At 39.8% G+C, this 10,063-nt stretch overlaps 1 pseudogene; it reads right to left on the reverse strand.

Moving 5' to 3' along the window:
* Nucleotides 1-4,902: 4,902 nt before the first annotated feature.
* Nucleotides 4,903-8,230, reverse strand: LOC145613500 (L-type lectin-domain containing receptor kinase VIII.1-like; annotated as a pseudogene).
* Between the last annotated feature and the right edge of the window lie 1,833 nt (nucleotides 8,231-10,063).

Consider the following 10,063-nt stretch of genomic DNA (forward strand, 5'->3'; position numbering starts at 1 on the left):
TCGTTTGGAATGATGGATGAAGACTTGCAACACCTTTTTAGGTTCTGCTCTTTTGCGAGGTATGCATGGAATAATAGTTCTTTGCATATTCGCTCTGAAACTAATGAATCTACTTCTTTGAGACACTGGATTTAACATTATATCCTGCTTTTTAATAGCAAGGATAGGAAACGAAGTGAATGCCTGAAAGTCTTTGTGGGAGTTTTTTGGAGTCTATGGCTAACCAAATGATGTGTCTATTTTATATAGTATTTTACCCCCGTCCCTTGGTCATAATTAGTAGTGTTTTTGGCTCTTTAGAGCCACTTTTATTACTAATTGGTGTTTTCTAATGTTTTCGTAGATTTGGTTGACTTTTGCAGGGATTTGCACTTTTAGAGCATTTTCCCGAGATATTATGGAGCAATCACGAGCATTGGAGAAGCACTACTAGTTTTTATAGCCCAGGGTCGGTTAGAGCCATCGAACCGGTGATTAAGGGCTCGGTATAGGTGATACCGGGGCATTTGAACCAAGTATTCAAGACCTGAAGAGGAAACCCAGATTGGCCCGAAGAATTGGAGCCCAATCGTAGTCCAATTAGTGGCCTAAGAGAGCCGCCCGGCCAAAGAGGCTGGCGCCCGGAGGCGCGCCCGGCCGGGCGAGGGAAGCGAAGGCTGGCGCCTGAAGACGCGCCCGGCCGGGCGCGAGAAACGTACCTGATGGAAAAAGGCGCGCCCGATCGGGCGCATGTTATTGTTAGGAGTTAATTTTGACGTTTACGTTTGTTTTAGTTTAGGATTCTTACGGAGTATAAATACTTCTCCGTAAAACGAGTTTAGCACTTCTGAACTTTTCTTTACCTTCTTTTACTCTCTCTTAATTATTTTCTTATATTTTCTCTCTCTACTTAGCTTTTAGATTAGTTTCTCTCTCATATACTTTGTTCTTAACTCTATTCTTAATTCCAGATTTATTTGGTAACGATTTCTCTTCTCTTGATATTAGTTATTTATTTTATTCTTTTAATCATGTCTTGTTTTATTACTTTGATTTGTTTAGATTTAATTATGTGTGAGTAGTTTTATTTCTAGGGTATGTGGGGATCCATAAATAATATGAAAGGGTAATTTATTGTTGTTAATTGTCAATGCTAGATTAATTTCCTATTGATTGATTTAATGCTCTGTGACTAGATTTGCGCAGATATTTTATGCATGAGTTTAACAATATTGATTCGAGATTCGACAGATGAGAATTAATGTTTAGATCTAGTTTCAATAGGCAGATTAATTTATAAATGGTTAAGTCGAGATTCGAAATATGAGATTTAATACCGGTAAATTAATTGTGTGATTGTAATACGTAGCGAAAGCCCTTTATAATCTGATTAATGTATGCATTGATGAATGATTATTATATTCTACCCTGGAATATTTTTTATTGGTGAACCTATGCCCTAGATCCTTTTATTCATTGTTTTCTCCTTATTCTTAATCTTTGTAGTTTAGTTCCTTTTGATTATAATAAATTGGTTACTTCATAATCTAGATTATATTAGTTAATTAGGAATAGAAAGACTCGTTTCCCTGTGGATTCGACCCTACTTCCCTATCTACATTAGTTAGAGGATTTAGGAATTACTTTTGATTTGGGGATACGACTTTACCCTGTCACCAGAAATGATCGAGTTTTTCGAAATGAAAGGGGGTATCTGGCAGACTACTTGATCAGACGCTTGAGTCAAACTATGAATAGTCTTGAATCCTTTCTTAAACCAGATAGTCGTCCTAAGGAGAACTCTCGACATTTAGTTAGTAATGGGGATCAACCGCCAGGTTACTGTAGGGTGAACATTGGTAGGAAAGGGGACCTCCCTACAACACCAATGCAAGGAGACAATGCAGTGGTACTTATGGTGGACGGGTCATGGGACAAAACCACGGGACATGCTGGTTTTGGATGGGCTTATTCTCTTGATGCGGTCAATTTTTTGGATGCAGGAGGGGAGTATGGCATGGCTATGTCGGCCTTGCATGCGGAACTGATGGCTTGCTTAAAAGCCATCAATTGGGCAAAGACAAAAGCCTACCAATGCATTACAATTTATACAGATTCGTTTTCTATTGTCCAAATGTTGAGGTCTCCTAATAGAAAGGAAGTCAGACTCTTATGTTCTTTATAAGAACTTCTCAAAGTGGGATGTTCTTTTGACATGTGCACTTTATGGAAAGTTGGGAGGGATCAAATCTCCCAAGCGCAATTCATAGCATGTAGTTGTCGAAGAAATTTAGTTTCTTTCTCAGTGTAATTTTATTTTAGTTGCTCTTGTCAAAAAATAAAAAAGTTGCTTGGGCACACAAACAATAGTCAAGGTGTTCTGGCAATTTTGCCTCTATCTATTTTGTCTCACAAAATTGTTTTGCAAATTCAAATTGTTTTGATAATTAAAGGAAAATTTGTCAAAAAAAAACCTTTAAAAAGCACCATTTTGAGGAAAAAAATCTTTTAAAAGCTTTTTGGTTTAAAAAAAACCACCACGTTCAATTTTTTTTTTTTTTTTTTTTTTTTTGCGAGAGGAAACCTATTTCCCTAATTACCCTCTAATTAACTTAATTAGACTCTAATTTCTTCTAATTAACCTCTAACTCACCAAATTATTAAATAATTAAATTTAACTAATATATATATATATATATGTAAACCACCACCCCCTCCCCTTCTCCTCCCTTTCCTCCTCCTTCCTCCTTCTTCCTCCCATGGCATCAACCCCCCTCCCCCACCAAACCCGCTATTCAAATCCCCCATCTTCAGCGATCTCCTCTACCGCCAGACAACCCTTCTTTTCTCCCTAATCACCGTCCAGCAATCACCTCCTTGATTTTGAAAACCCTAGAAAATTGATTTGGGGGGTTTTTCTAGGGTTTTTAATTTTGTGCATCTTTCTTGAAATTGATGCTTGTTTTGGGTTTGATTATATATGTATGTGATGGTAGGGTGATTTAGAATCAAATTGAAATTAATTTGAACTTGATTTGAGCATGTTTGAGTAAATAAGAGCAAAAAATTCGAAGGGGGAGGTGGTCGCCAACGGGATTTAGGGGGAAAGGGAGGGTCAACCGGCGATGGAGGTAGGTTTCCAGAGGTGCTGGGATTCAGGCGGCGGTTCGGTGGGTGAGGGGGTTGCTTCCAAGGGAGGGGGAAAGAGAGGAAGAAGGGGAAGGGGTGGTTGGTTGGTGGTTGGGGTGGTGGTTTTTTTTTAAAGTAATCTAATTATTAAGTAATTGAGTGGGTTAGAGGTTAATTAGAAGAAATGAGAGGAAATTAGAGTCTAATTAAGTTAATTAGAGGGTAATTAAGAAATTGGGTTTCTTCTCGCAAATAATGAACGTGGTGGTTTTTTTTTTAACAAAAAAGCTTTTAGAAGGTTTTTTTTTTCTCTTTTTTTTTTTTTTTTTTTTTTTTTTTTTTTTTTTGCAAAATGGTGCTTTTAAAAGGTTTTTTTGGATAAATTTTTCTGAATTAAAATTGTTAACTTTTTCAAAACAAATATTATACTACCTCCGTTACATATTAGCTGCAACTTTGGGTATTATTTGTCAAAGATAAATTATTCCAAAGTTGCAACTAATATGTAACGGAGGTGGTATAATATTTGTGAAATATTAAAAAAAAAATCTTTTATTGCAATTACTAGAGCTGTCAAAAGCTAACCCGACCCAAAATACTGGCCCAAACCCGATTATAACCCGACACATCTGAACCCGAAAAAATGGTGACCCAAACCTGACCTGAAACCAACCCTAGACCCGAGTTGACATGAGTGTGTGAGACCCAAACCCGAACATGAACCAACTTGGAGATGACCCGACCCAAATGTAACCCGTAAATTATTGACCTGAACCGAACTCGACTTGAACTGAAATTGACCCAAACCCGTTTTAACCCATGAAAACCCGAATTTAACCCAACTTGTTACTAACACGACCTGGATTTAACTCGACCCGTTCCTAACCCGACCTGTTACTAACCCGACTCGAAATCCAACCCGACCTGTTACAAACCCGACTCGAAATTCAACCCGGCTTGTTATTGACTCGACCCAAATTCAACCTAACTTGTTGTTGACCCGACCCAAATTTTATCCGACCTATTACTAACCCGACCCAAAAATTCAACCCGATATGTTACTAACCTGACCCGAAATGAACACGACTTATTATTGACCCGACTTAAATTCAACCTAAATTGTTCTTGACCCGATTTCAAATCACCTTAAATTCAATTTAGACCACCTTATTATTATTGATCAAAGCATTTTGAGGGAGACCAAGTCGGTCCAGGCCAGCAAAAGAAAGGAGCATCATCCCCAAATTTAAGAGTTAAATATAGTTTCCGTATATATTTGTTGTATGGTCCAAGGAGATAATTATCTTCCTAAATTATAAGTTATAGTTCCCTAGTATGTTGACATATATATTATAGTTAAGAGTCAAAGGAAATAATTAGCTTGATGAAAATGATAATTATCTATTAATAGTAAGTTGAACCTGAATATGGCCCGACCTAATTGTAACCCACAAATTATTGACTTGAATATAACCCAAATTGAACTTGAGAATGATCCGACTTGCAAATGACCCAAGCTGATTATAACCCGCAAATTATTGACTTGAACCGAACCCGACTTGAACCCTAGAATGACCCGACTTGGTAGTGACCCGACCTGATTATAACCCGCAAATTATTTACTTAAACCGAACCCGACTCAAACCCAAGAATGACCCGATATGATTCTAACCCGCAAATTATTGACTTGAATCAAATCCGACTTGAACCCAAGAATTACCCTAACCCGTGAACACCCGAATTAAACCCGACCTATTGTTCACTCGACCCGAATTTAACCCAACTTGTTATTAATCCGACCTTAACCCGACCCGATAAGATGTATGACCCGACGTGACTCGACTCAAACATGACCCAACCTGAACCCGACCCGCATAGATTACGTCATTAACCTAAATTGATCCAACCTGCTCTTACCCGACCCTTTTACTCGAATTGATAGATCTAGCAATTAAAAAGAAAAATAAAGGTACTAATAACCGAAGAAAAGATAGCCGTTAAGAAACCATGAAAGACCCGTGAAAAAAGGACAATCCATTGATAAAAATCCCTAATTATTAATGATAAAAAAAAAAATTATAAAGAAAAGCTCCTTTGAAAGAAAGCGAATATACGTAGTAAATATATACGCCCACCTTTTTGTCACTCAACTTTGCTAAACTTCTACTCAACTTCTAGACCCCAAATGTTTGCCCTTTTTTGTAATAAAGATAACGTGAAAGCAACCGCCTTTAGACGGTTGGACCCCACTATTTTTCTCTACAAATTTTCTCCAATTGCAACTGATAATTTGACTAATCATCAATACTACTTTGTTACCCATTGGCCATTGCCAATATTGGTTACATTATTACAATAATGAGTTAATCTATTACAACAAAACTAAGGGTCCCTTTGTACCCCAATGAAAAAAGTCCGAAACTTTGTGCATATTAGTATTACAATACTTTTTCCCTTTCTTTTGTGGGAAAAAAGATTAATTTTGACCTTAGGAGACACTTTATTTGTGTATACACTTATAATTAATTAGATGAAACAATGTCACTAAGCGTCATCAAATTAAAACTAAAACCCTATAATAATTATACAACAATGGCAAAATTCTCACCCATATGAATATTGGATAGGGTACCCAAACTATATCTTAGAGGGGTGGGTTCGTTGTTGCAGGACTTCCAGCGCATGTAACAAATACGTCGGTGTGTAAACATATTAAATATTTTATCTTTTAGACTAGCTCATCACCACCAATACCACCTTCAGCGGTTCCACCACCCGGTAGGAACAAGTTGCGCTCCGAAGAAGACGATGAAGTGGAGATAGTAAGCATAGCATTGCAATCAGAAACACTATCTTGCAAGTTCAAAAGAAGCTGAGATGTACTAAAACTCATAGAAGGTTTAGTTCTAGGGACAATTGGCACCTCTGCCTCACCAACCAACATTTGTACCACACTTCTCATTGTTGGCCGTTCCAATGGATCAGGGTGAGAACATGCTAACCCAACAAGCAAAACTCTCCTCATTTCTCGTTCATCAAATTCTCCATTCAACCTTTCATCAACTGCCTCTAACAACCTCCCTTCTGTATGCAATCCCCATACCCATTCCACCAAATTCCCATGCCCTTTAGTCCCATTCTTTTCCTTCTCTATCGGTCTCCGGCCACTCGCCACCTCAAGAGTCACCGCCCCGTAGCTAAACACATCAGTTTTATCCGTGGCTCGCCCTGTTAGAAGATACTCCGGGGCTAAATACCCCCATTGTCCCCGCTGCCACGGTTGCATCCGGGGACTTATCATGCTCCATCTGCCTAGCTAACCCAAAATCACTCAATTTCGCATTGAAAGCTTCATCTAACATTATATTACTCGTTTTGACATCCCTATGTACAACCAAATTCTCACATTCTTGATGTAAATAGGCCAAAGCTGAGGCCACCCCAAGTAAAATTTTCCTTCTATATGGCCAAGATAATACCATTCTTGACTCAAACAATGCCTTATCTAAGCTCCCATTAGGCATTAAATCATACACTAACAATATTTCTTCCTTCTCATGACACCAACCTTGAAGTCTAACTAAATTCCTGTGCCTAAGTGATCCAATTATTGACAATTCTGATAAGAACTCGTTCTTCCCTTGCCCTCCATTGTTATTACTACATCGTTTAACTGCAACGACATGTCCTGTTTCCGGCAATATCCCTTTATACACAGTCCCAAAGGCGCCATGTCCGATAACCCGACTTGAATCGAACCCTTTAGTGGCGATTTTAAGCTCCTTGTAGCTGAATTCCTTAGGCATTTTAATGACATCCGTTGCTAAAGAACAGGATGCTGAATTCCTAGGTAATTTCACCTTCGATTTCTTTGAGAAAAACCAGAATAATATCCCCCCAAACAAAGCTAACATAAAAGCACTTGCTGTCACAACCCCAGCAACCGCAGCCGGGTTACGCTTACAGAGCTGGTTGCCACAAGAGTTTTTATTTGTTGACACAATCGATTTTGAATGCGATGGCGGAATAGCCGGAGGGGGAGCGTGTACAGCCACAGTTGTGGTCCCACTCGGCGGCTGCAGAGCAGTGAAAGGAGGAGATGGCTGAGGCTCCGATGGCGTCGATGACGACTCGAAAGAGGAGGTGAAACTCCACCAGTCAATACTGTGAGTCTCAGTGCTCCCCTGAGTTGACCCAGTGAAACCCACAAACATCTCATCATTTACAAAATTATCCAAATCAAAGCTAAACGAAAGGAGTGGTAATTTGGGTTTAACATTTGAGTATGAAATCGAAATGCTAAGAATCTGAGTTAATCCAGAATAGTCGATCCAAGTATTAATTAGATCACCACTCTTTAAATCCACATTAATTGTATCTAAATCACTTACATGAGATGAAACCATTGAACCAAGATCCAAACCCACATGATTACTATTAATGTCCTTAAATTCAACATCCATTAATGTATCAAACTCAACCGCAACGAACCCCGGGTTCGAACCCTGGCTGAGCCCAAGAAAGCCCCCGGCCGCTCCGTTCGAGTCGTTGTCCGGGGATATAATGAAGGCGAGTCCACCACCAATGGAGCTAGGGTTAAGGTTTGAAATGGCGAAAGAAAAGAAGGTTGTAAAACTCACCGGAAAATTAGTTCCGGCCTGCCGGAACTTCACCGGACGGGAATAAAACACCCTCCCGGCACCGGAGTTTGGGACGGGGAGGTCACGGGTGAGACGAACGCTCCCATTGTTTAAATGAGCGTCGCCGAGGAGTTTTAAGCTCGTAAGTGTCAACGTTCCGAAGTCAAACTCCGTAGTGTCGCCACCGTTAGTGGTAGCCACACCGGCGGAAACATAGATTAATAGCACAATAATGGTGAATGTGATGGAAATGAAGTTGAGGTGGTAATGACTTGACATTGGAAATAATTATGAGATCATTAGAGAAATTGATAATAAAAATTGGTAAAATTTGTGAGAGAGATTGAAAGATTGATAATGTACTTATTGCTAATACAAAGGAGAGAGAGTGGAATGAGGTAAGATAGTGTATAAATGGGCAGATGGCAGAAAATGTGGGAAAGAGAGAAAGGAAGAAACAAGTAAGAGTAAAGAATGAGAGAATGGGGGGTGTGATTGTGATACTGTTGTTGAGAATCCAAAGATAGGTTGAGGATGACAGGTGGGGATCAGTCGTATTACACGTTCACATTTCCAACGGTTATTTTTGCCGCTGTTCATTCACAGACAAAATGCTCCCAGTTTTTTTTTTTTTTTTTTTTTTTTTTTTTTTTTTTTTTTTAACCAAAGGATGCATACAGATTACATACTAATAGTAAAGCGAATAAAATTAACCGCCGCTTTCCCTACAATTTGATGAGCTCGATGAACAATCTGACGATCCGCCTTGTGTATACAACAATAAAGGTTGAGCCAAAGGTAAGCCACGTCACCTCGCCCATCCCCCAAGAGAAGGGTAACACGATTATATGAATCAGTAAAGACCGTGATAGAATGAAGTCGTCGATCGAAAGCCCATTGTAGCCCGTACAAGCAAGCCAACGCCTCCGCGTGCAAAGGTGAGGTACAAACCCCGAAGTTACTTCCATCAGCGATTCGATCATCCAACGGGTCATCATTGTCCAAGCACCAACCCATCCCCGCACGTTAAGAGTCATGGAACCAAGCGCCATCAATTTGTAGGGAAACTAACGAACCCCCATAGGTATTCCGACCAAGCTGAGCTATATAAAAACCAGGCAGAATTGAGGCTACTGCGTCACCTCCCACAACATTAGGGGAAGAAGCGACATCAGGCGAGGATACAAAGACTGAATGAGCATCTATGATCGCCGCAAACTAAGAATCAAAGGGCCTGGAAGCAGAAGGATCCCTAAAGATCCTGGTATTCCGGCATAACCACAAACTCCAAAGAGTACCGACGAAGGTACCTAAGCTAAGCGAGCACTAGAAGGGCCATCATCACTAATAAAAAGTCGGATATAATCTTGTATCCAATATGAGAGAGAAATGTCTCCATTAAATTCTGAGCACATACCAAGGCATCCACCCCGCCAAACTGAGCGTGCATTAAAGCATATTCGGAAGAGATGCTGTGAATCCTCTGATTCCGACTGACTGAGATCACAAGACACATCTTGAACTTGAACTCCTCTGTGCTGGAGTTCCACCTTAACTGCTAAAGCTTGAGGCAACAATTTCTATAGGAACAATTTCCATCTAGGTTGTAATTGGAGAGACCAAAGAACTTTCCAGAAAGAATCTGAAGAAGACAATGTGGAAGCAAGAGAAAGTTGTTGTTGAAGCATAAGTGCATAGCCAGTTTTCACTGAATACCTTCCCGACAGGGTACCCGCCCAATAACGAAAGTCTTTCTGAGTCGTATTAGGGGCCTCCAAAGCAAGGATTGTCAAGGCATCCTCCGGTACAAACCAATCGTGAACTTTAGTAATATCCCACCCCATTGACTGAGGGTGGATGAAAAAATTGACGGAATGAGCTGCAGAATTGGTCTCTGAAATTCCAGGTTTGAACTCAGGAATGCGTCCATTGACCCAATTAGCCGACCCGGCAAGAGCAGACCGACCATTACCAATTTTCCAGTTGCAACCCTATTTTAACAAGGTATCCGCCTTAAATAACTATAGACACCCATTTGTGTCTCCCCAAAACCAAACCCAGTGATAAGTACCTTTCACGTCGAATCATAATCGAATGAAGTGAAAGTGTGGAAGGCCTAGTGTTGCGGATAGTTTTTATTTCTTTTCTTTCTTTTTGTTTTTGAAAACCTATTTTAAGAAAACAGCCAATCCAGTTCGGTTTGGTCCATGGCAAGGGTCCAATAATAGTGTAGTTGGTTCGGGTTCGAAAAGAGCTTTCCAACGATGTATTATAAGCCCAATTCCGATGAATAATGAGGGAGTTATGGCCAAATT

This window comes from Chenopodium album, chromosome 3, assembly GCF_948465745.1.
Source record: "Chenopodium album chromosome 3, dcCheAlbu1.1, whole genome shotgun sequence".
Lineage (NCBI taxonomy): Eukaryota > Viridiplantae > Streptophyta > Magnoliopsida > Caryophyllales > Amaranthaceae > Chenopodium > Chenopodium album.